This window comes from Nuphar pumila, chromosome 6 (assembly GCF_984573655.1).
Source record: "Nuphar pumila chromosome 6, dmNupPumi1.hap1.1, whole genome shotgun sequence".
NCBI classification, from domain to species: domain Eukaryota; kingdom Viridiplantae; phylum Streptophyta; class Magnoliopsida; order Nymphaeales; family Nymphaeaceae; genus Nuphar; species Nuphar pumila.
Genome location: NC_143254.1, coordinates 75,569,018 through 75,594,072, shown reverse-complemented (window position 1 = coordinate 75,594,072; position 25,055 = coordinate 75,569,018).

The following is a 25,055-nucleotide window of genomic DNA, read 5'->3' as shown; positions in this document are numbered from 1 at the left end:
AGGATCTGCATGCCTGCGACAAGGGCAAGAAAGTCTTCACCAGTGAGGACTTCTACGACGGCTTAGAAGGGGATGATGATCTAGAAAATCTTCCCTGCAAATTTATCAAATTCGATGGTTCTGGTGACCCAAAAGCTCATCTCGCCACATTTTTCGCAGAATGCTCTCGGTTCAAAAGGGACAACAGAGCACTATTTCTATGCTTCCCCCGCAGCTTGGAAGGAGTTGCAGCCAAGTGATATGCTGAGCATATCAACCCAATCGAGCTCAAGGAGTTCGACAAAGTTGTGAATCTGTTTATTGAACGCTTCTTGTTCAACACAGAAGCGCTGCCTACATTAAGTCATCTCTGCAATCTCAGGCAAAATGAAAATGAAAAAGCACGAGACTTCATTCACAGATGGAGATCAGCCTGCAACAAAATGAGAGATCCTATCTCGGAAAGGCACGCTCTGTCCCTAATCCTCAACAACTTATCGCAGCCATTAAGAGGATTGATCTCCACAGCACCATCACGTACCTTCATTGAATTGACTGAAAGAGCCGAATGGCTCGAACTGAGTGTGGAAAATGGAGTCTATGAAGGCTTCACCTTTTCTAAAAGCAACCCCCAAGGTTAGCAAAAGAAAAAAACTCACTTCACTTATTCTGCCAACAACAACAACAAAGGCCGAAATCAGCACAAAGTGCAGAAGAGAGATTCCTGCTATGGCACAGGAAGTTCGAACAACAAAGATCAGAAAGCAAAGCCTGCCCCTCAATACAGCAAGCCTCCTCAGCAGGATCAAGGGCCGAAACTGTGTGAGAAGACTAGACATGGAGTTACGACAGAAAGTTTACTCCTTTAGACCAAACACTCGAGAATGTGCTTGAGTATATGTTGTCAAAAGAGATGGTCAAGTTGCCCAGATTGGCTGACCCCCCTGTGCCTATGGGGAAGTGGAAGGATCAATTTTGCAAGTTCCATAGGACAGTGGGACACAACACTGAGAACTGCTTTGTTCTCAAAAACATTATACAAGATCTCATTGAAAAAAATCTTCTAGTGGAAGGAGAAGAAGAGAAAATGGACATTCTCAATCACCCCTTCCCTTCGCACACCACAGCTGTAGTGTCTGCACAACCATTCCTGCCTCACGAACATATCAACCCGTGTTCTGCTCAAGATCTACAAGTTCAGCATCAGGTGTCAGTGCTACGACAAGCAACTCCTGATTCCAAGAAGATGGATCTAATCTCGGCATTCGGCAAGATGAAAGTTTCGGAAGCACCTATAAAGTCAGCCCCCAAGTCAAAGGGAACTCCTGACTTCTTCAAGCAAATTATCAAACCCAGGCCAGAAAATTCAAGTCAGAAGCCTTTGACCGCTCTATCCAATGTCTCCATCTTTGACTTGACCAAGAATTCTAGTAAACATCAGCAAGTACTGGATGATTTACTCAGGAAAATCAAGGTTAAGCCCAATACCACTCCTGAAGACATGGCACAGATTGTGAACTCTGCCATGACCAATGCGCCGATCACCTTCTCGGATGAGGACCTTCCAAAGCCTCATTCATTTCATAATAATGCCTTGTACATCGTTGTTCGAGTCAGGGGAATGACAGTACCGCATGTGTTGGTCGATGGAGGCAGTAGCCTCAATATTTGTTCTGAGATGACCGCAAAAGCATTAGGGATCAAAGATGAAGAATACATTCCAGATCCCATCACAATATATGGATTTGACAACCATGGTCAAACAACAAAAGGGATGATATTTCTGGAGGTATTCATCAACTATTCGGTGCACTCCATCCTCGTTCTCAATCCCAAGGCCTTTCAGAAGTCGACAACAATTCACAGAGTCAAAGCAAGCACCGAAGGGGGCAAGAGTGCGATACGATCAGATGATTGTGCAAAATATGATCAGTCTCTGCAAGAATTACCAGAGTTCGCCGCAGTTCAGAAGCAGGATGAACCATCTCCTGTAGTACAAGATCCGACTGAAGCTGTCAATATCAGTTCAGAGGAAAATCCCAAAATTCTCCAGATCGGAACCAGTCTGAGTCCAGAAGAGAAGGAAAGACTTACAAATTTTCTCAAGCGGCATGAAGAAGTGTTCGCATGGACCTATGAAGATATGTCGGGCTTAGACCCAAAATTAGTCGAACACCGTCTTGTCTTGAAGCCAGATGCTAAGCCAGTCAAGCAGAAGCTGAGAAAAATGGATCCTAGAATAGAACAAAAAGTCAAAGAAGGACTTGAAGATTTGCTCAAAGCAGGGTTTATTCGAGCTATTGACTACCCGGATTGGTTAGCCAATATCGTCGTTGTCCCAAAGAAAAGTGGTAAAGTAAGGATCTGCATAGTCTTCAGAGACCTCAATAAGGCAACTCCGAAGGATGACTATCCACTTCCAAGCATCGATCTTCTAGTCGACAGCATGGCAGGACATGCCATGTTCTTGTTTATGGATGGATATTCCGGATACAATCAGATTAAGTTGGCCGACCGCGACCAATCCAAAACCTCCTTCACTACGCCTTGGGGCACTTTCTGCTATACCGTTATGCCTTTTGGGCTCAAGAATGCCGGAGCAACGTACCAAAGAGCAATGGCCGTTATCTTTCAAGATCAAATGTGCAAAATCATGGATGCATATGTTGACGATATCCTCGTGAAATCTAAAGAGGGAGAAGATCACCTCGAAGCGCTTGATCAAGTCTTTAAGAGACCCATTCTTTATAAGTTAAGGCTTAACCCACAAAAGTGCGTTTTTGGGGTCGAATCAGGCAAACTGTTGGGTTTTCTGGTCAGCAAAAAAGGAATTGAAGTTGACCCAGCCAAAGCAAAGGCTATCATCAATATGCCACCCCTAAAAAATCTCAAAGAATTGCGTAGCCTTCAAGGACGTATGCAATCAATCCGGCGATTTATTTCCAGCTTGGCAATGAGATGCGAACCTTTCAACCACTTGCTCAGAAAAGAAGTGAAGTTCGAATGGGGACCAAAATGTCAGCAATAGTTCGATCGAATCAAGAAATATCTTCTCAATCCTCCCATCCTAAAGCCGCCAGAATTGAGAAAACCTCTTTTGCTATACATCTCAGTCAATCAAGTCGCATGCGGCGGATTCTTGGCGCAATACAAAGAAGGCCGCTTGATAGAGCATGCCATCTATTATGTGAGTAAGACTTTCATAGATTATGAAAAGAGATACTCCCAAATAGAGAATACCTGCCTAGCTCTGGTATGGATGTGTTAGAAGCTAAGACACTACCTGTTGACATCAGAAGTCAAAATCTTGTCCAAACTCAATCCTCTCAAATACATCTTAGAACAACCTTTTCTCAGCGGACGAGTCGCAAAATGGCAAGTCTTACTGATGCAGTATGACTTAGAATATGTCTCGCAACAATCAATAAAAGGACAAGCAATTGCAGATCAATTGGCAGATTTTCCTCTAGCAGAAGAGGTGAAAGCCGAAGATGACTTCCCTGATGAGCAAATTTGCAATATCCAGCAATCTCCAGTCTGGAATTTATTTTTCGATGGTTCTAAGAACATGACCGGAATAGGCATCAGAATTCTATTAATCACTCATGAGAAGGAGATGATTCCATTTTCTCTCAAGTTAAATTTTCAATGTACCCACGATATGGCTGAGTATGAAGCTCTGATTCAAGGTCTAAAGATTCTACTAGACTTCAATGTTAAAAGAGTACATGCCTATGGCGACTCATTACTCGTTGTCAATCAAGTCCGAGCCGAATGTCATGTCAAAGATCAGAAGTTATTTTCTTATCAGAAAATTGTTTCAGCTCTTGTCAGCAAGTTTGAAGAATTTCAGCTATTCCACATCAAGAGAGATTTTAATCAAGTGGCCGATAGTCTAGCCAGTTTAGGCTCCATTATGGCATTCAGAAATGGAGAATCTTGTCGCTCTTTCGAAATTGGCAGACTTGACCAACCTGCTTTCCTTCCAACAGAGCAAGTAAACCAAGTTGAGCAAAAGAAGAAGCCTTGGTATTATAACATCAAAACTTTCATAGAAACTGGTGAATTTCCTCCAGAACTCTCAAAGAAAGAGCAACGAGCAATCCAGCGTATGTCTACTCGATACTTCATTTTGGCCAATGTCCTCTATCGTCGAGGATTCAGTTCAGAATATTCCAGATGCTTAGACGAAGATGAAGCCAAAGAAGTCGTGCGAGAAGCACACGAAGGCATTTGTGGTGGCGACGTCGGCTACCAAACCCTTGTCAAGCAGGTTACTACTGGAAGACTATGCAACAAGACTGTTATCATTATGTGAAGAAGTGTGTGCAATGTCAAATACATGCACCTTCTATTCATGCTCTAGCAACATATTTACAATATGTTGTTTCTCCATGGTCGTTCTCCATGTGGGCCTTCGATGTCGTAGGTCCCATCACTCCTTCAGCTTCAAATGGCCACAAATACTTCCTTGCCGCAACAGAATATTTCACCAAGTGGGTAGAAGCTATCACTCTTCACACAGTAGAAGGCCGACACATAGTCTCTTTCATTCACAAGAACATCCTTTGCCATTTCGGCATCCCGCATGACATCGTGTCAGATAATGGCAGTCATTTCAAGAATGAAAAGATGAAAACATTATGCTCAAAGTTCAAAATCCATCATCATTTCTCCGCTCCCTACTATCCTCAAGGGAATGGTCAGACAGAGGCCACCAACAAGATCTTAATTCGTATCTTGGAGCGAACTGTAGAAACAGGGCGTGACTGGCATGAGAAAATCCATGATGCACTATGGGCCTATCGGACCACCATTCGCACTCCAACGAATGCTACTCCATCAGAATTGGGCTATGAAACAGAAGTAGTATTGCCGCTACATGTTCAGAAGCCCGCTTTGAAATTTGCTCCACTTCTGCAATTACCTCTTGATCAATACCAGCAGCAGCGACTAGTGCAGCTAGACTTGCTCGACGAGAGAAGGCTAAAAGCAGCAGAGCATGCTCAATCCTATCGCTAGAGAGTAGCCATGCAATATGCAAAGTCTATCATTGAAAAAAGATTCAAAGTCAATGATTTAGTACTTTGATCCACAACTTATCTCAAGCATCGTCCCAGCGGCAAATGGTCGCCAAATTGGGAAGGCCCCTATGTGGTCAAAGAAGCATTACCCCGCAACTCATATCGGCTTATCAATGTCGATGGGGTAGAATTGCCAGATCCCATTAATGCTCGACACTTGAAAAAGTTTTATACTTGAAACATTTATTCTCCTCTTATAACCCTTCCTATTTTCTTCAAATAATGATCAAACTTTCTTTCCCAGTTACACTGGGGCATTTTTAAAATTTTATTCTGTATGCAGACAGGATAAACAAATTCCTCATTTCACGCACTTGTGCATTCATGTGCATCAATTCATATTCATTTGTATTCAACTGCATTAACAACAATCTGGTCAGTATTGGGATTTCAACAAACAGTCCCATCACAATTCCTAATGATTCAAAATTGAAAGGTCATCACCATCACTGAACCAAAACCCAGCGCTCGAACTGGTATTATTTCAAAATCCAGTGTTCAAACTGGTACATTTTCAAAATCCCAACTTTTTGAAAACCGAGTTCCGACTCGGGTTTTTATTCAAATCATTTTCTTTTGATGATCTGGGTTCCGACTCGTGATCTCTTTACCTTACTCGAGCCCTGACTCAAACTCTTCATTTTTCTTTATTGATCCGGGTTCCGACTCGTGATCTCTTTACCTTACTCGAGCTCTTTATTTTCTTTTGTTGATCCGAGTTCCGACTCGAGATCTCTTCATTCGAGCTCAGATTCGAGCTTTACATTTTCTTTTGTTGATCTGGGTTCCGATTTGAGATCTCTCTATTCACTCGAGCTCAGATTCGAACTCTTCATTTTTCTTTGTTGATCCGGGTTCTGACTCGTGATCTCTTTACCTTACTCGAGCCCTGACTCGAGCTCTTTATTTTCTTTTGTTGATCCGGGTTCCGACTCGAGATCTCTTTATTCAAGCTTGTCATTTTCTTTTGTTGATCCAGGTTCCGACTTGAGATCTCTTTAGCTTATCCAAGCTCTAATTCAAGAACTTCATTTTCTTTTGTTGATCCGGGTTCCGACTCGAGATCTCTTTACTTTATTCGAGCTCTGGCTCGAGCTCTTCACTTTCTTTTGTTGATCCGAGTTCCGACTCGTGATCTCTCCACATCATTCGAGCTCAGATTCGAGCTCTTCACTTTCTTTTATTGATCCGGGTTCCGACTCGTGATCTCCATTTTTTATTCGAGCTCTGAGTCGAACTCATTATTCTCCTTTGTTGATCCAAGTCATTTCGATCATCAGGGTCTGTCAATTGCTCAAATTTGATATTTTGCCCTCCAAATTCCAATTTAAATCTTCAAATCAGGCAATTCTCCAATTCTAACCTCTGGGTCACCCAATTTCCAATTCCCAATCTCAATTACCAATTCTCAAATTTCGACCTTCGGGTCACTCAATTTCCAAATTTCGACCTTCGGGTCACTCAATTCTCCAATTCCGACCTTCGGGTCAATCAATTTCCAATTTTCGACCTTCGGGTCAATCAATTTCCAATCTTTGACCTTCGGGTCAATCAATTTCCAATCTTTGACCTTCAGGTCACTCAATTTCCAAATTTCAGCTTTCGGGTCACTCAATTCACAATTTTGACTTTTCGGTCAACCAATTCTCAATTTCGACCGTCAGGTCATCCAATTTCGACCTTCGGGTCATTCAATTTCCAACACCCAATTTTCCAATTTCCAATTTCGACCTTTGGGTCAATCAATCTCAATATCCAATTTCAATTATTTTCTCTTGCGAGAGACCCTTTTTAGGGAGAGTTCGAGGGAGCTCGTTCTTTTCGCATGCTATCCAATTCGTTCACTTAGCCCCTTTTCAGGGAGAGTTTGAAGGGACTCGCGTCTTTGTGAACCGTTTGCAAAACAATTTCCAATTTCACACGAGGAACCCTTTTTAAGGGAGAGGCTCAACAGAGACTCGTTTTCCTGTGACCCACCAATTTCATACTAGGCCATTTTTGTCATGAAAGACCCTCTTTGTAGGGAGAGTGTGATGGACTCGTTCCTTTCATGACCCAATTTTCAGACCTCACTATCATCGGCCCCCTTTCCATAAGAGAAGCCTAATATTAGGGAGCTTTGACGAAAGCTCAATTTCTCTTCGAAAGTTCGTTTTGCAAACACCTCCTCTTCAGGGAAGAGAGGAGTATTTCCCATTTCCCATTCAGGTAAGGACTAAGCCTGAGTCTCTCTTTTGGGGAAAAAGAGAGGAGAATTTTCGTCACGGATGTGTTGAGTCAGATTTCAAATACTCACTTTCACCAAGGATTTTAAGAAAATTTTATCAATTTGTCAATCAATTAATTGTTGATTTCAGAATCTTTATTGCACAAATCTTTATTTCAGTTTACCTACAACATTACTTCCGAAAGAGTGAAGCTTTTGCGAAAAAAAGATTCAAACTCCAAATTCTTTCTATTGGCTAACCAAAAGGATGAAGGATAAGTCCTTGATATAGTCAACAAAGAAGATTCAGTGTTATTGCAAAGCCATAAATGATTGATATTGATCGCAGTCAATGGCACATCTTTAAAGACTATTCTTGTAAAATGAGGCAGTGGAAATATCCTGAGTGCTAGAAAAAGAGAGCATTTACCCAAGCCCTGTCTCCTCAAAATCACCTAAGCTGTAATTAAATATCCACAAAAGGGATCTCTTACTTGTCGTCAAGATGAAGGCGAACTAAGTGAGTAGACCCCCGGGGCAAAGAAGATTTGAAACATCTCCAAGATGACGGAGTTTGTGACGGATCCTTCCAGGGAAAGTCCAAAGCACTGTCAAGATGAAGGCAGATGTGATGAACCTCTCGACAATCCCTAAAAGGTATTTAATTTCAGCTATCATCCATAGATCTCCCAGCCAATGAGCCAATATCATCAACATAACCCATGAGCCAATATCATCAAAGAAGGATCGAAACATCTCCAAGTTGAAGGAGTTTGTGACGTACCCTTCCCAAAAAGAGAGCAAGAGAGGAAAAAGAAAGAGAGAAAAAGTCAGAACATCTCCAAAATGAAGGAGAATATAGCCAAAACACCAAAGAGCCAAAAGAGTGCAGAAAGATTATCAAGAGAGAAGCTCCTAGGATATCAAACTGCCAAATCTATCAAGAATCCTCTTTAATCTTGTGAAATTCTATTATCAATATTCTTTCATCAATTGCTTTCACAATATCGAATTCTCTTTCCTGTTCATATCAAGGAAACTGATAGCTTCCTTGAAGAAGGTCAATTGCAAGCAATTTGGATTTCAAGTCTCGATTCTATGAAGTGAACCTTGTTTGGAGGTAATGCTTTGGGTAGAAAAGAAAGAATATCTTTGCAACACTGTGCAACATTTTCAAAAACTTTGAATCAACAGCAAAATTTCCAACATTTTGACAATATTTTCTAGCTATCCTGACGTGAAGTAAGAGCTTGATGTCCGTCTTTGATACATCCTGACACTAATTTTAAATCCCTCCTAAGGACTTGATTCCTTCCCTTCTTTGAGAGCACGAACTCTCAGATTTGCACACTTCCCTGTGTCCCCACTGTCCCACCATAGACAGTCCCATTTCGGTTCGAGGACGAACCACCAATCATTTCCCGCAAAAGGCAATTTCAAAAGCTATTTAGTCTCAGCAATGAGACGCCCAAAATCAACCCCTTTTCAAGCTTTAGGGACCCCATTTTCACTCCTTTTGCAAAAACCTCTGTCGGATTTACTATGCAAAATCCGAAGGTTCCATCATGGTCTCTTTCTTCGAGGATTCCATTCATCTTCCACCCGATCAGGATAAGGGTATAAACCTGAGCCTCAATCAAAGAGGTATTTCATCTTTCACCCGATTAGGTTAAGGGTACAAACCTGAGCCTCATTCAAAGAGGTATTTCATTTTCCGCCCGATCAAGATAAGGGTATAAACCTGAGCCTCCTTTGAAGAAGTATTTCATCTTTCTACCCAATCAGGTTAAGGGTACAAACCTGAGCCTCCTTTGAAGAGGTATTTCATCTTTCTACCCAATCAGGTTAAGGGTACAAACCTGAGCCTCCTTTGAAGATGTATTTCATCTTCCACCCGATGAGGTTAAGAGTACAAACCTGAGCCTCATTCAAAGAGGTATTTCATTTTCCGCCCGATCAGGATAAGGGTATAAACCTGAGCCTCAATCAAAGAGGTATTTCATCTTCCACCCGATCAGGTTAAGGGTACAAACCTGAGTCTCATTTCGATGAGATATTCCATTCCCCAATCAGGTTAAGGGTTAAAACCTGAGCTTCGTTCCATGCGAGGTATTTCTATCCCATCTAGAATAAGGGCAAAAAACCTGAACTTCGCTCTCATAGAGCAAATCTTTTCTCTTCATTCTTTGCTTCATATCTACCATCTTCCTCGGGCTAACTTCTGCATACTCAGTTAGATCCTTCTAACTGAGGCATTTTTTTTATATAGCCCAAATTTGGTGTGTTTTTCTTTGCTACTAAGCTCGGCCACAAGCCGACTTAGTAGCAAAGAGGGGCATCTGTAAACACCCAAAATTTTCACTCACCTCCCCGACATTACCACTAAGCATCATCATTCAGCCTTTTAAATCGCTGGAGGGCAAAATGGTCATTTTCTGAGCCCGGACCTTACAGAAGTCTAAATTTCATCTGCAACTCTCAAAATTTCTCTATTTTTAACTCAGATGTTCAAAATTTTACTCCTGGTAGAAGACAAACATCTCCAAGTCTTGGTTCAAGATTCTATTGCATAAGACATGACATTGCATATCATTGCATGAGCATTTCATATCACTGCACTGCACATGTCATTTCGAGGTCCAGAACTCTTGATTTCAAAATTTTCAATCCAGATTTGAATTTCAACTCTTTTCAAAATTGATTTCAAAACCCTGGGTCTTCAAAATTATCAATTCTTCCCATTTTACCCTCAGGGCTCTGAATTTCAAAATATTTCCTCAGGAAAACAATCTGGATAATTTTCAATAAATCTCAACTCAGATTTTGCCTCTTGTCAGCTATTTCAACTATCTTCCTTTTACAAAATCGCCCTACAGGGGCCAACTCTTTCCAAAAAATTTCTGTCTAGATTTTATGAAAATTCCAAAAAGAAGTTGTTTTATCCTTATTTCAATAAAGAAGCAATGTGGGACCCACACTGAGGTGGTGTCACATAAGCTTTTCTTTTGAAAAATCTAAATTTTTGAGAAACCCAAAAATATAAGAGCCTTGTCCCCTGGATTGGTGCCACTTGTCATTTTCTCTCTCCTCCCATTTCCATGCCAAGTGTCAGTGTGGGGCTACCTTAAGAAGCTGCCACATGTCATCCCATTTATCTGCCATGTGTCAGTATCCACCATATCCATCCTGCGCCATGTGTCATTCCAAAGATCACCAGGAGATGCCAAGTGTCATGTGTTGTCCTGTCCAGAAAAAGCAAAACTTGTCTCCTCTGAGGTGGCGCCATTTGAAGTGTGTCTTCTGCAGAGGACACGTGTCAACTTCTCCCTCTTTCAGAAAAGTAGACTGACACATGTCTCTTCCTACTTTTCTCAGAAAAGTAGGAGACACGTGTCACTCCTAGCTTCCTCCAGAAAAGGTAGGCTTGTCTCCTCTAAGGTGGCACCATTTGAAGTTTGTCTCCTGCAGAGGACACATGGCATCCTCTACTGTTTTCAGAAAAAGCAGGTGACTTGTGTCATTCTCTGCTCTTCTCAGAAAAAGTAGATGCCACGTGTCATTTCTTGCTCTCTTCAGAAAAACTGGAATTCAAATATTCAAATCTCTCTAGAGGTGGCGCAAATCCTGAACTTCACCTTTTCCATTTTGTCTGAAATGGCGCCACATGGCTTGGACCTCCTTCTCTTCCCTCTGCCACGTGTCAATCTCTGCTTCTTTCAGAAAAAGCAGATGACAAATGTCTCCCTCCTACTTTTCTCAGAAAAGTAGATGACACATGTCATCTCCAGCTTCCTTCAGAAAAAGTAGAGGACACATGTCACTCTTGGCTTTCTTCAGAAAAGCAACCATTCAAAAATTTTCAGACAAGAGCTAGGTGGCGAAAATCTTGGAGTTCTACCTTTTTCTACTTTGTCTATGAGGGCGCCACATGTTCCTTGCTTTTCCCTCCTGCCACATGGCATTGTAGGAGCCACTCTGAGGAACTGCCACATGTCCATCCTCCATTCCTCCATGGCCAACCTCCATTTGAAATTCAAATCTCCTTCTGAGGTGGCGCCATTTGAGAAAACTCCTCCAGGAAGCTGACACTTGTCTGCCACATGTCCAGACCTCCCTGCATCAGAAAAAGTAGAAAAGCCTCCCTCTGAGGTGGTGCATTCTGCTTCTTTCAGTCTTGTTCTTCTGCCACATGGCATTGTGGAACCACCCTAAGGTGGCGCCACATGTCAGCCTCTCCTTTCCTGCAGAAAAAGTAGAATTTGAATTCCTCTGAGGTGGCACAGTCTGCTTCTTCCACTCCTATCCTTCTGACATGTGTCAAGAGCTTCCAGAGGTGGCACCACATGGCATGCTCCTACTATTTCCAGCTTTACACCTCAAACCTCCTTTTGAGGTGACGCCAATCCAGAGCCCCACTTGGCTTCATTTCTTTTATTTATTTTATATTTTTAATAAAAATAGCCCCTGAGGTGGCACCATTTGAGAAGCTTCAGAAAATTAGGAATTTGAATTTCAAACTCCAAGAGAGCACCCTCTGAGGTGGCGCAATCTGGGAGCCTCCTGCAGAGAAAATCAAGCAAACCCAATTTTGAAAATTTTTAAATTTTGCTGAGGTGTCTCACCCACAAAATTTCCCATTTTATTTTCTCAAAAAATCAAAATAGCACCCCTGAGATGGCGCCACATGGAGGGCTCAGATTGAGCCTGTTTGAAATTCAAAATTTTCAGAAAATTTCTATAAAAACAAAGCTCCATGCCCAACCTAGGGAGGACTTCTTTTGGACTTTGAAATTCAACCTAGCTTTTCTTCAGAACACAATTTTTGAACTTTGGAATTCACGCCCCCTTTGGCTCATTGGAGAAGGTGCAGTGAAGTTCGTGCAGTGGCCAATTCGATTCAAGCGTGGGTCGATCTTGGTGAATCATCCGAAGCCCCGATCGAAGGAAGAATGAAGCCCTTGGTAGAAGTCCCTTTCAAGAGTTTCAAAGCTGCGTAACAAAGCAAGGTGCACCTCTTTTTCTCTTGATTTCATATCATGATTTGATTCAGGAGTCGTTTGAAGAAAGAGCTCATCCGAGGGATGGATTGAGCTATTCTCATAAAACGACATATATAAAAATACATGATCATGCTTCCTTGATGATTTTTAGCACTCATGCATTTAGCTAGATTTAGTTTGCATTTTATTTCGTTAATTTAGAACATTTCATGAATTAATTAGGATTAATTTAGCATTTATTTCAATTCTGCTCAGTTACAATAGTTCTCTGTTTTTATTAGTCAGTCCACACATCATTTTATGCATTTATTTTCTATTACAAATTCCGAAAAAATCGTGGAATGCGCCCGTAGGTGTCCCTAGAAATTTGCCAAAAATTAGGAAGTATTTGAATCCGTTTACTGTGGTAAACGTTCAAAAATGTGAGTCAAGTTTTATTACCCGGGATGCATTTTAAAATGTCTTTTCCGACTTGTAAAATCGAGATCTCCCTCATGGAAGATTCGATTTTCGATCCAAAAGATGTTCTGAGCTCGGGCGAATGTCTAGTTGTAAACATGATTTTCTCAGATTTTTCTGATTTTGTTTAATGTCTGACAAAAATCTGAGAGTGCGGGACACGTGTCAGAGCCTGATTTGGGCTTCTAAGACCTTGGTTCGACTTAGGGATATGGGTTATCTTTGAGTGTTGCTTCAAATCTGAATCTGTAAAAAGTGAAAGTTATGTACGAGATGTTTTCTATTTTCATCTGAAATCTTGCGATTTTTAGAATAGTTGTGATACCAGTTTTGGATTTTTCTTGTTAGTCCTTTATTTTGTCACATCTGTCTATTCTGTCAATTTAGGAATGAAAAGTTATATTTCTATCCATGTTTTTGTTGATCAAACGCCAAAGTCATGAACATGAAAGTTGTCCCTGTAGGTGTCGTGCGTAGCTCTGTTAAATATCAGAAATTTCCATGGCTGTTTTCTATTGTTTTAGCATTTTATATTAAATTAGGTCGATTTTGCCTCCGTCAGAACCAAATCCCTCTTACCGAACTCACCATAGTTCAAATCCCGAGACTGTAAAAACTAAAAATGTTTCATTTTGGGTCCTTTAGCAGTCTGCAAAATATCAGAAGTTTTTATGGTGCAAATTTTGCATTATCATATTAAGCATTGCATTTGGTTCGGGTCCATAGGCGAAATCCACCCTTTTTAGGACTTTCTTTAAAGTTTAGCATTCAAATCATATCATTTCGTGAGTTTCAGCATTCTAGGCTGTTTATCAGAGTAGGTAGATGCTTCATACCGAATTTGGTATAATTTGGAATTCATTTAAGGCTTGATTTAGCCATACCATCAAAACAGGGCCCCGCGGGACCCAGATCCAAGCGAAAAACAAGCGAAATGCGTTATTTTGGATAAATTGCAAAATGTCAAATTCTGATTTTACAGTCCTAATGTGTTTAGCAGCATGTCATCATGCCTCATACTGCATTTCATCATCATTTGATTCAATTTGAATTTCGAAATCTCAATTTTACTAAGTTTTCCTTAAAAAACCCTGATTTTAAAGGTATAACTTTATGATTAGGGGTATTTTGGTCATTTTGACCACCATTTCGAATTTCAAACTATTTTCCACTGAATTTCTTGCATTTTCATCATTTCAAATATCAAGGAAGCATGAGAATAGGGTTTATATCCCATTAAATCCAATAATTTCATAGTATTATTGGAAAATCTTGGAAAAACCCACATATTTGAGCTAACCTTATTTCAAGTTTGGCAAGGACATTCAAAAGAAGGAGCTAGAGTCTGCAATTTCTATTTATTTAATTTATTTAGTGATGTAATAATGTAAATTTTGGAATAAGAGATTTAATTTTTTGCTTAGACTAGGATGCATATCATATAGTTTGAATTTATGCAATATCCTGCTTATGTGATTCGTGCATTTTATTTCAAAAGCACTATGGATGTACACGAATGGCACGTGCACCAACTCTTAGGGAGTAGATGAACTCGGTGGAATCCATATTTACGGCCCTAGTCGGAATATGGACGAGACCCAGATCCATCATCTTTCTACCAGTCATATTGAGCCTACACTCTTAGGCTATCTTAAAATGCACATCATATTTCTAATATTTTCAAAGTATTGTGCATTAAATCAATTAAACTCTGAACATATTCATGGCCACAGTCAGAATATGTGAAGGATTTATTTTGACTTAATATACATTTTTCCAACAAATTTCTTAGAAAATCTTTCAAAGTGCATTCATTCACTCATATCATTTGCATCATGAAATCATTGATTTTCTCATGATTTTCCCAAGAAAGTTTCATTCTCAAGAAAATCGATTTCTCAAGAAACTCTGAGTATTTTCCAAAATCGGTTTTCCCAAGTCAAGTTTTCACAGTTTTCCATGGAAACCAGCCTCTCAAGAAACTTCTAAGTTAGATTTCCAAGATCAAAGTTTCCCTCGGTTTTCCTTGGAAAATGTTATTTTCTTAAGATCTTCAAAAAGAGTTTTCCAATCTTCCTCAAGAATCAAAAATTGATTTCCAAGTATTTCAAAGGTAAAATTCCCAGGATTTCAATTTCCCAAGTTTCAGTTTTCTTCTACAATGAGTTTTTCTATAAATTTTCCATCATTTTCCTAAGAAAATTCTCAAAGTCCTAGTTTTCCTGAGAAGTGTTTCCCTTTTCAAATGTTCACCTTTTTCTCAAGAATCACTTCTATTTTCCCAGGATTTTCAACTATTCATGATTTTCCCACATCTTTATGAACTTTCTTGTGATTTCAAAACCCTTTTCATCTGAGTTTCCTGAGAAATTGACTTTCATCTTTTTCCTGAGAGATTCTTTTCAACTCCCAAAACCTTTTCCAAGCATACATCATGTTTTCCCAACTTACATTTTCCAAAATCTCATAGCACATGCCTGAATTCTCTGTACATATAGGATAGAACACTATTTTGATGATTTAACTAAGTCAAGCACAATTTTGGTCCTTGGTTCGATTACCCCTGTTATTGGCGGCAGGAACGGTCGAACCTCGTACCGACAGGTCGAGCCCCATCCCATGGATTTTCCTGCAATTTTCAAAACGGAGGCGAGTATTTCAAAAACATTTTCCAAAATCCGGTCAAGTTTGAATCGCAAAAGTGTTTCCCTCTTTCTCTTCCGCAAGGAAGGGGAAGACGGGAAAAATTTCGCGACGATAACAGAACCCAGTTTTTTTAAACATAAGAAATGCGTGAGAATTGAGTTCGAAAACTTGAATTCTCAACATAATAATTTGTTCAATACGAGCATTGGATTCAAAAGGAAGTTTAAGTCGGAACTTGAGACTTCAAAAATAAGAATATACAAAGAGAAAAATCCGAGTCGGAACCCGGTTTTTTTAAACATAAGAAATGAGTGAGAATTGAGTTTGAAAACTCGAATTCTCAACACAACAATTTATCAAATACGAGCATTGGATTCAAAAGGAAGTTCAAGTCGGAACTTGAGACTTCAAAAATAAGAATATACAAAGAGAAAAATCCGAGTCGGAACCTGGTTTTTTAAACATAAGAAATAAGTGAGAATTGAGTTTGAAAACTCGAATTCTCAACACAACGATTTGTCTAATACGAGCATTGGATTCAAAAGGAAGTTCAAGTCGGAACTTGAGACTTCAAAAATGAGAATATACAAAGAGAAAAATCTAAGTCGGAACCCGGTTTTTTAAACATAAGAAATGAATGAGAATTGAGTTTGAAAACTTGGATTCTCAACACAAAAATTTGTCCAATACGAGCATTGGATTCAAAAGAAAGTTCAAGTCGGAACTTGAGACTTCAGAAATAAGAATATACAAAGAGAAAAATCCGAGTCGGAACCCATTTTTAAGAAAAATAATGATAAAATGGAAAATGAAATCCTGAGTCGGAACTCAGATGGGAGGGAAACGATTCCAACCCGGGAGTCGGAACTTGAAGGATTGACAAAAGCATGAATACATTTTGACGATGAAGATGAGAGATGCATTCGAGATCCTTGACCCAAGGTGGCCTAAGATCCGAATTTATTTATGATGGCTTCAGGATTTTCCCCTATCTTGAGGGAATATAGAACAAAATTTGATGTGGATTAAAGAATTTATGGGAAATAATTCAGGTTTATCCCTTAACCTGAAGAAGAATAAAATTTATAAAAATGGAGAAGAATTTAAAGAAATTTATTAAAAAATTATTTTGAAAAAGAATTTTCACGGGTAGCAGCGGTGCTCCCATGAGGGGTATCAGGATTATCCCTTATCCTGAATGGGAACACCTTGAACAACGAGGGTCAGGTTTTTCCCTTAACTTGAGGGGAAATTGAATAAAAGAATACCTCATGGGAAAGAGGCATCAGGTTTATCCCTTAACCTGAAAGGGTTAAAAAGGAAAAGATTAATAAAATAAAATTGATAAAACTTGATAAAATCTGGCAAAATTGATAAACTTAACAATAAATTGATGAAAACTTGATTAAATTGGAGAATGAAGCGAATGCAGTTAATAAAGATAACAAGATTAATAAAAAATTTGATAAAATTTTTAGAAAAAGATTCGTCTGATCCTGCCTGCATATGATGAAGGAAAATGAGTATAGATAAAAAATAAAAATGCCCCAGTATGAGGGAGAAGAATGCGAGAATTTGATAGAAGATTATTGCTTTACTGAAAGACTTTTGAAAAGTACAAAGGCTATGATGAACAATTCAAGTGTAAAATCTCTTCAAATGTAAAGCATTTATAAGATCTGACAGTTCCACTCCATCTGCGTTGATCAAACGATAGGAATTGCGAGGCAACGCTTCCTTAACCACATAAGGTCCTTCCCAATTGGGTGACCATTTGCCCTTTGGCCGATGCTTGAGATGAGCTGTTGATCTAAGCACAAGATCGTTGACTCAAAATCTTCTCTCAATGACTGATTTGGCGTAGTGCCGAGCTATCCTCTGACGATAGGCCTGAGCGTGCTCTGCCGCCTTGAGCCTTTTCTCATCTAACAGATCAAGTTGTACCAACCTCTTCTATTGATATTGATCAAGCGGAAGTTCGATGAGCGATGCAAATTTGAGTGGGGGCTTCTGAACGTGGAGAGGTAATACTACCTTGGTTCCGTAGACAAGCTCTGAAAGAGTAGCATTGGTTGGGGTCCGAATGGTGGTTCGGTATGCCCAAAGTGCGTCATGCATCTTCTCATGCCAATCGCGGTCTGTTTCCACAGTTCTCTCTAGAATGCGGATCAAAATCTTGTTGGTGGCTTCTGCCTGACCATTTCTTTGAGGATAGTAAGGAGCTGAGAAGTGGTGATGAATCCTGAACTTCGAGCAGAAAGTCTTCATCCTCTCATTCTTGAAGTGGTTGCCATTATCTGACACGATATCATGCGGGATGCCAAAGCGACAAAGAAGATTTTTGTGAATAAAAGAAACCACATGCCGGCCTTCTACTATCCGCAGAGTGACAACTTCGACCCATTTGGTGAAGTATTCTGTGGCTGCGAGAAAATATCGGTGGCCATTAGAAGCCGAAGGGGTGATCGGGCCAACTACATCGAAGGCCCACATCGAAAAGGGCCAAGGAGAGACCACGGATTGCAAGTATGCGGCTGGCGCATGAATGAAAGGTGCATGCATTTGACATTTGACGCACTTCCTTACAAATTGATGGCAATCCTGCTGCATGGTTTTCCAGTAATACCTTGCCCGGATGATTTGCTTGACGAGTGTTTGGTAGCCGACGTGACCACCACAAATTCCCTTGTGTGCCTCTCGGACAACTTCCATGGCTTCATCCTTATCTAAGCATCTGGCGTACTCAGAACTGAATCCACGACGATAGTAGCCCCTTGTCAGGGAGAGTTTGAAGGGACTCGCGTCTTTGTGAACCGTTTGCAAAACAATTTCCAATTTCACACAAGAAACCCTTTTTAAGGGAGAGGCTCGATGGAGACTCGCTTTTCTTGTGACCCCCCAATTTCATACTAGGCCATCTTCGTCATGAAAGACCCTCTTTGCAGGGAGAGTGTGATGGACTCGTTCCTTTCATGACCCAATTTTCAGACCTCACTATTATCGGCCCCCTTTCCATAAGAGAAGCCTAATATTAGGGAGCTTTGACGAAAGCTCAATTTCTCTTCGAAAGTTCGTTTTGCAAACACCTCCTCTTTAGGGAAGAGAGGAGTATTTCCCATTTCCCATTCAGGTAAGGGCTAAGCCTGAGTCTCTCTTTTTGGGGAAAAAGAGAGAAGAATTTACGTCACGGATGCGTTGAGCCGGATTTCAAATACTCACTTTCACTAAGGATTTCAAGAAAATTTTGTCAATTTGTCAAATTATTTGCTGATTTCAGAATCTTTATTGCACTAGTCAGTTTACCCTCAGCATCACTTCCAAAAGAGCGAAGCTTTTGCGAAAAGGGATTCAAAATTCAAATTCTTTCTATTGGCCAACCAAAAGGATGAAGGATAAATCCTCGATATGGCCAGAAAAGAAGATTCAAGGTTATTGAAAAGCCGTAGATGATCGATATTGATCGCAGTCAATGGCGCATCGTTAAAGGCTATTCTTGTAAGGACGAGACAGTGGAAATATCCTGAGTGCTAGAAAAGAGAGAATTCACCCAAACCCTGTCTCCTCAGAATCACCTAAGCTGCAATTAAATATCCGCAAAAGGGATCTCTCACCTGTCGTCAAGATGAAGGCGAATTAGGCGAGTAGACCCCCGGGGCCAAAGAAGATTCGAAACATCTCCAAGATGATGGAGTTTGTGACGGATCCTTCCAGGGAAAGTCCAAAGCACTGTCGAGATGAAGGCAGATGCGATGAACCTCTCGACAATCCCTAAAAGATATTTAATTTCAGCTATCGCCCAAAGATCTCCAAACCCATCATCCAAGAAGGATCGAAACATCTCCAAGTTGAAGGAGTTTGTGACGTATCCTTCCCAAAAGAGAGAAAGAGAGGAAAAAGAAAGAGAGAAAAAGTCAGAACATCTCCAAAATGAAGGAGAATGTAGCAAAACCAAAAGAGTGCAGAAAGATTGTCAAGAGAGAAGCTCCCAGGATATCAAACTGCCAAATTTATCAAGAATCCTCTTTAACTTTGTGAAATTCTATTATCAATATTCTTTCATCAATTGCTTTCATAATATCAAATTCTCTTTCCTGCTCATATCAAGGAAATTGATAACTTCCTTGAAGAAGGTCAATTGCAAGCAATTTGGATTTCAAGTCTCGATTCTACAAAGTGAACCTTGTTTGGAGGTAATGCTTTAGGTAGAAAAGAAGGAATATCTTTGCAACAATGTGCAACATTTTCAAATATTTTGAATCAACAGCAAAATTTCCAACATTTTGACAATATTTTCTAGCTATCCTGACATGAAGTGAGAGCTCGATATCCGTCTTCGATGCATCCTGACACCAATTTTAAATCCCTCCTAAGGACTTGATTCCTTCCCTTCTTTGAGAGCATGAACTCTCAAATTTGCACACTTCCCTGTGTCCCCACTGTCCCACCATAGACAGTCCCATTTCGGTTCGAGGTCGAACCACCAATCATTTCCCGCAAAAAGCAATTTCAAAAGCTGATTTTAGTCTCAGCAATGAGACGCCCAAAACCAATCCCTTTTCAAGCTTTAGGGACCCCATTTTCCTTCCTTTTGCAAAAACCCTATTGGATTTATTGTGCAAAATCCAAAGGTTCCATCATGGTCTCTTCCTTCGAGGATTCCATTCCATTTTCCGCCCGATCAGGATAAGGGTACAAACCTGAGCCTCAATCAAAGAGGTATTTCATTTTCCGCCCGATCAGGATAAGGGTACAAACCTGAGCCTCAATCAAAGAGGTATTTCATCTTCCGCCCGATCAGGATAAGGGTACAAACCTGAGCCTTAATCAAAGAGGTATTTCATTTTCCACCCGATCAGGATAAGGGTACAAACCTGAGCCTCACTCAAAGAGGTATTTCATTTTCCGCCCGATCAGGATAAGGGTACAAACCTGAGCTTCAATCAAAGAGGTATTCCATTTTCCGCCCGATCAGGATAAGGGTACAAACCTGAGCCTCAATCAAAGAGGTATTTCATTTTCCACCCGATCAGGATAAGGGTACAAACCTGAGCCTCAATCAAAGAGGTATTTCATTTTCCGCCCGATCAGGATAAGGGTACAAACCTGAGCCTCGATCAAAGAGGTATTCCATTTTCCACCCGATCAGGATAAGGGTACAAACCTGAGCCTCACTCAAAGAGGTATTTCATTTTCCGCCCGATCAGGATAAGGGTACAAACCTGAGCCTCAATCAAAGAGGTATTTCATTTTCCGCCCGATCAGGATAAGGGTACAAACCTGAGCCTCGATCAAAGAGGTATTCCATTTTCCGCCCGATCAGGATAAGGGTACAAACCTGAGCCTCAATCAAAGAGGTATTTCATTTTCCGCTCGATCAGGATAAGGGTACAAACCTGAGCCTCGATCAAAGAGGTATTCCATTTTCCGCCCGATCAGGATAAGGGTACAAACCTGAGCCTCAATCAAAGCGGTATTTCATCTTTCGCCCGATCAGGTTAAGGGTACAAACCTGAGTCTCATTTTGATGAGATATTCCATTCCCCAATCAGGTCAAGGGTCAAAACCTGAGCTTCGTTCCATGCGAGGTATTTCTGTCCCATCAGGTTAAGGGTCAAACCTGAGCTTCGTTCCATGCGAGGTATTTCTGTCCCATCCAGGTTAAGGGCATAAACCTGAACTTCACTCTCATAGAGTGAATCTTTTCTCTCCATTCTTCGCTTCATATCTACCATCTTCCTCGGGCTAATTTCTTCACACCCAGTCACATCCTTCTAACTGGGGCATTTTTTTCGTATAGCCCAAATTTGGTGTGTTTTCTTTGCCACTAAGCTCGGCCATGAGCCGGCTTAGTAGCAAAGAGGGGCATCTGTAAACACCCCAAATTTTCACTCACCTCCCCAGCATTTCGACCAAGCATCAACATCCAGCCTCTGAAATCGCTGGAGGGCAAAATGGTCATTTTCTGAGCCGGACCTTGCAAAAGTCCAAATTTCATCTGCAACTCTCAAAATTTCTCTAATTTTAGCTCAGATGTTCAAAATTTTACTCCTGACAGGAGACAGACATCTCCAAGTCTTGATTCAAGATTGCATTTCATAAGACATGACATTGCATATCATTGCATGAGCATTTCAAATCACTGCACTGCACAGCATGTCATTTCGAGGTCCAGAACTCTTGATTTCAAAATTTTCAATCCAGATTAGAATTTCAACTCTTTTCAAAATTGATTTCAAAACCCTGGGTCTTCAAAATTATCAATTTTTCCCATTTTACCCCCAGGACTCTGAATTTCAAAATATTTCCTCAGGAAAACCATCTGGATAGTTTTCAATATGGATTTGAGTCACTTCACCTCAGATTTTGCCCTTTTTGACAATTTCAAATATCTTTCTTTTACAAAATCGCCCTACAAGGGCCAACTCTTTCCAAAATTCCTGTTTTGCCCATTAGTCCAGATTTTATGAAAATTCCAAAAAGAAGTTGTGGTTTTATCCTTATTTCAATAAAGAAGCAATGTGGGACCCACACTGAGGTGGTGTCACACAAGCTTTCCTTTTGAAAATTTGAATTTTGAAAAACCCAAAAATATAGGAGCCTTGTCCCCTGGATTGGTGCCACTTGTCTTTTCTCTCTCCTCCCATTTACATGCCATGTGTCAGCATAGGGTTCACCTAGAGTCGGTGCCACATGTCACCCTCCCTCTTCTGCCAAGTGTTAGTGTGGGGCTACCTTAAGAAGCCGCCACATGTCTGCCATGTGTCAGTATCCATCCTGCGCCATGTGTCATTTCAAAGACTACCAGAAGATGCCAAGTGTCATAGGTTGTCCTGTCTAGAAAAAGTGGAGTTTGTCTCCTCTGAGGTGGCGCCACTTGAAGTGTGTCTCCTGCAGGGGACACGTGTCAACCCCTCCTTCCTTCTAGAAAAGTAGCCTGACACATGTACTCCCCCTATTTTTTTCAGAAAAGTAGGAAACATGTGTCACTCCTAAATTCCTACAGAAAAGGTAGGCTTGTCTCCTCTGAGGTGGCGCCATCTGGAGTGTCCCCTGCAGAGGACACATGGCAAGCTCTCATTTCCTCAGAAAAAGCAAGTGCCATGTGTCATTTTCTGCTTTCTTCAGAAAAGCTAGAATTCAAATATTCAAAAAATCCCCATAGGTGGCGAAAATCAAGAACTCCTACCTTTTTCATCCTGTCTGAGATGGCGCCACATGTCCCTTGGCCCACCTTCTCTCCCCTCTGCCACGTGTCATTCTCTGCTTCTTTCAGAAAAAGTAGAGGACACATGTCTTCTCCCTACCTCTTTCAGAAAAGTAGGAGACACATGTCACTCCTGGCCTTCTTCAGAAAAAGCAAACCATTTAAAATTCAAACAGGGCACTAGGTGGCGAAAATCCAGAGCTCTGATTTCCCAGATGGCCTATGAGAGCGCCACATGTCCCTTCCCTCTTTTTCCTCCCTCTTGCCACATGGCATTGTAGGAGCCACCCTGAGGTGGCGCCACATGTCCATCCTCCATTCCTCCAGGGCCAACCTCCATTTGAATTTCAAACTTCCCCCTGAGGTGGTGCCATTTGAGAAAGCCTCTCCAGACATCTGACACTTGTCCGCCACATGTCCAGATCTCCTTTCTCCAGAAAAGGTAGAATTCAAATTCCTCTGAGGTGGCGCCTTCTGAGCCCACTGCTCTGACCTTCTGACATGTGTCAAACACCTTTTGAGGTGGCACCATTCCAGGACTCCACTTGGCTCCATTTTTATTTTTTATTTTATTTTTAATAAAGGTAGCCCACCATGAGGTGGCGCCACCTGAAGACTCCCTACAAAAAGTGAATTTGAATTTCAAACTCCAAGAGAGCACCCTCTGAGGTGGCGCCTTCTGGGAGCTCCCTGCAGAGAGAATCAAGCTAACTTTTGAAAAATTCCAAATTCCCCATGCTGAGGTGTCTCACCCACAAAATTTCCATTTTTTTTATTTTTCTCAAAAATTAAAACACCTTTTGAGGTGGCGCCACCTGAGGGCTCCCTGCAGAAGACAAATTCGAATTTCAAATCCCTCAGATGACACCCTCTGAGATGGCGCCACATGGAGGGCTCAGATTGAACCTGTTTGAATTTCAAAAATTTTCAGAAAAGTTATAAAAACAAGGGTTCACGCCCAGCGTAAAGAGAGATCATTTTTTTTTAGCTCTTGTGAACTTGGAAAATCCGACCTAGCCTTCCTAGAATCAGATTTTGAACTGTGGGAATCGTGCCCCCTTTGGCGCATTGAAGAAGGTGGAGTAGAGCTCGTGCTGTGGTCTATCCGATTCCAACAGAGCTCGATTTTGGTGGACCATCCGAAGCCCGGAGCAAAGAACGAAGGAAGCTTGCGATAGCTGCCCCTTTCAAGAGCTTCTACGCTGCGTAACGAAGCAAGGTGCACTTCTTTTCCCCTTGATGTGATTCTATAATCCGAATCGGGAGTCGTTTGAAGAAAGAGCTCATCCGAGGGATGGATTGAGCTATTCTCATAAAACGACATACATAAAAATGTTTCATTATGCTTCCTTGATGATTTTTAACATTCATATAGTTAGCTAGGTTTAATTTGCATTTTATTTCATTCATTTAGCATATTTCATGAATTAATTAGGATTAATTTAGCCTTTATTTCAATTCTGCTTATTTTCAGTAGGTCTCTGTTTTTGTCAGTCAGTCCACACGTCATTTCATGCATTTGTGTTTTATTAAAAATCCCAAAAAAATCACGGAATGCGCCCTTAGGTGTCCCTGAAATTTTGCCAAAAATTCAGAGGCATTTGAATTTTTTTCCTTCGGTAAACATTCAAAATGGCAAGTCGGGTTTTGTTACCCGGGATACGTTTTGAAAATCATTTTCCGAATTGTAAAATCGAGATATCCCTCATGGAAGATCCGATTTTCGATCCGAAAGATGTTTTGAACTCGGAAGAATGTCTAGGTTTTAATATGCTTTTATCAGATTTTTCTGATTTTTTTTAATGTCTGACAAAAATCCGAGATGTCGGTACACGTGTCAGAGCCTAATTTGGGCCTCTGAGATCTTGGATCGACTTAGGGCTATGGTTTCTCTTTGTGTGTTGCTCCAAATCCGAAACTGTAAAAAGTGAAAGTAGTGTCCAAGATGTCCTATGTTTGAATCTGAAAGCCTGTAAGTTTTAGAACAGTGTTGACCCCTGATTCGGATTTTTCTTGTCAGCCCCCTGTTTTGCTACATTTGTCTGTTCTGTTAGTTTAGGCAGGAATAGTTATATTTTTATCGGTGTTTATGTTGATCAAATGCCGAAGTCATAAACATGAAAGTTGTTCATGTAGGTGTCGTTCATAGCTATGATTAATTTCATAAATTTCCATGGCCGTTTTGTATTTTTTTAGCATTTTACATCAGATTAGTGTGATTTTTACCTCTGTCCGAACTAAATCTCTGTTATTGAACTCACCATGGCTCAAATCCCGAGGCTATAAAAACCAAAAATGTTCCATTTTGGGTCTTTTAGCAGTCTGAAAAATATCAGAAGTTTCCATGGTGTAAATCTTGCATTATCATATTAGGCATTGCATTTGGTTCGGATCCATAGGCAAAATCCATCATTTTTAGGACTTTCCTTGAATTTTAGCATTTGAATCATATCATTTCGTGATTTCTAGCATTCTAG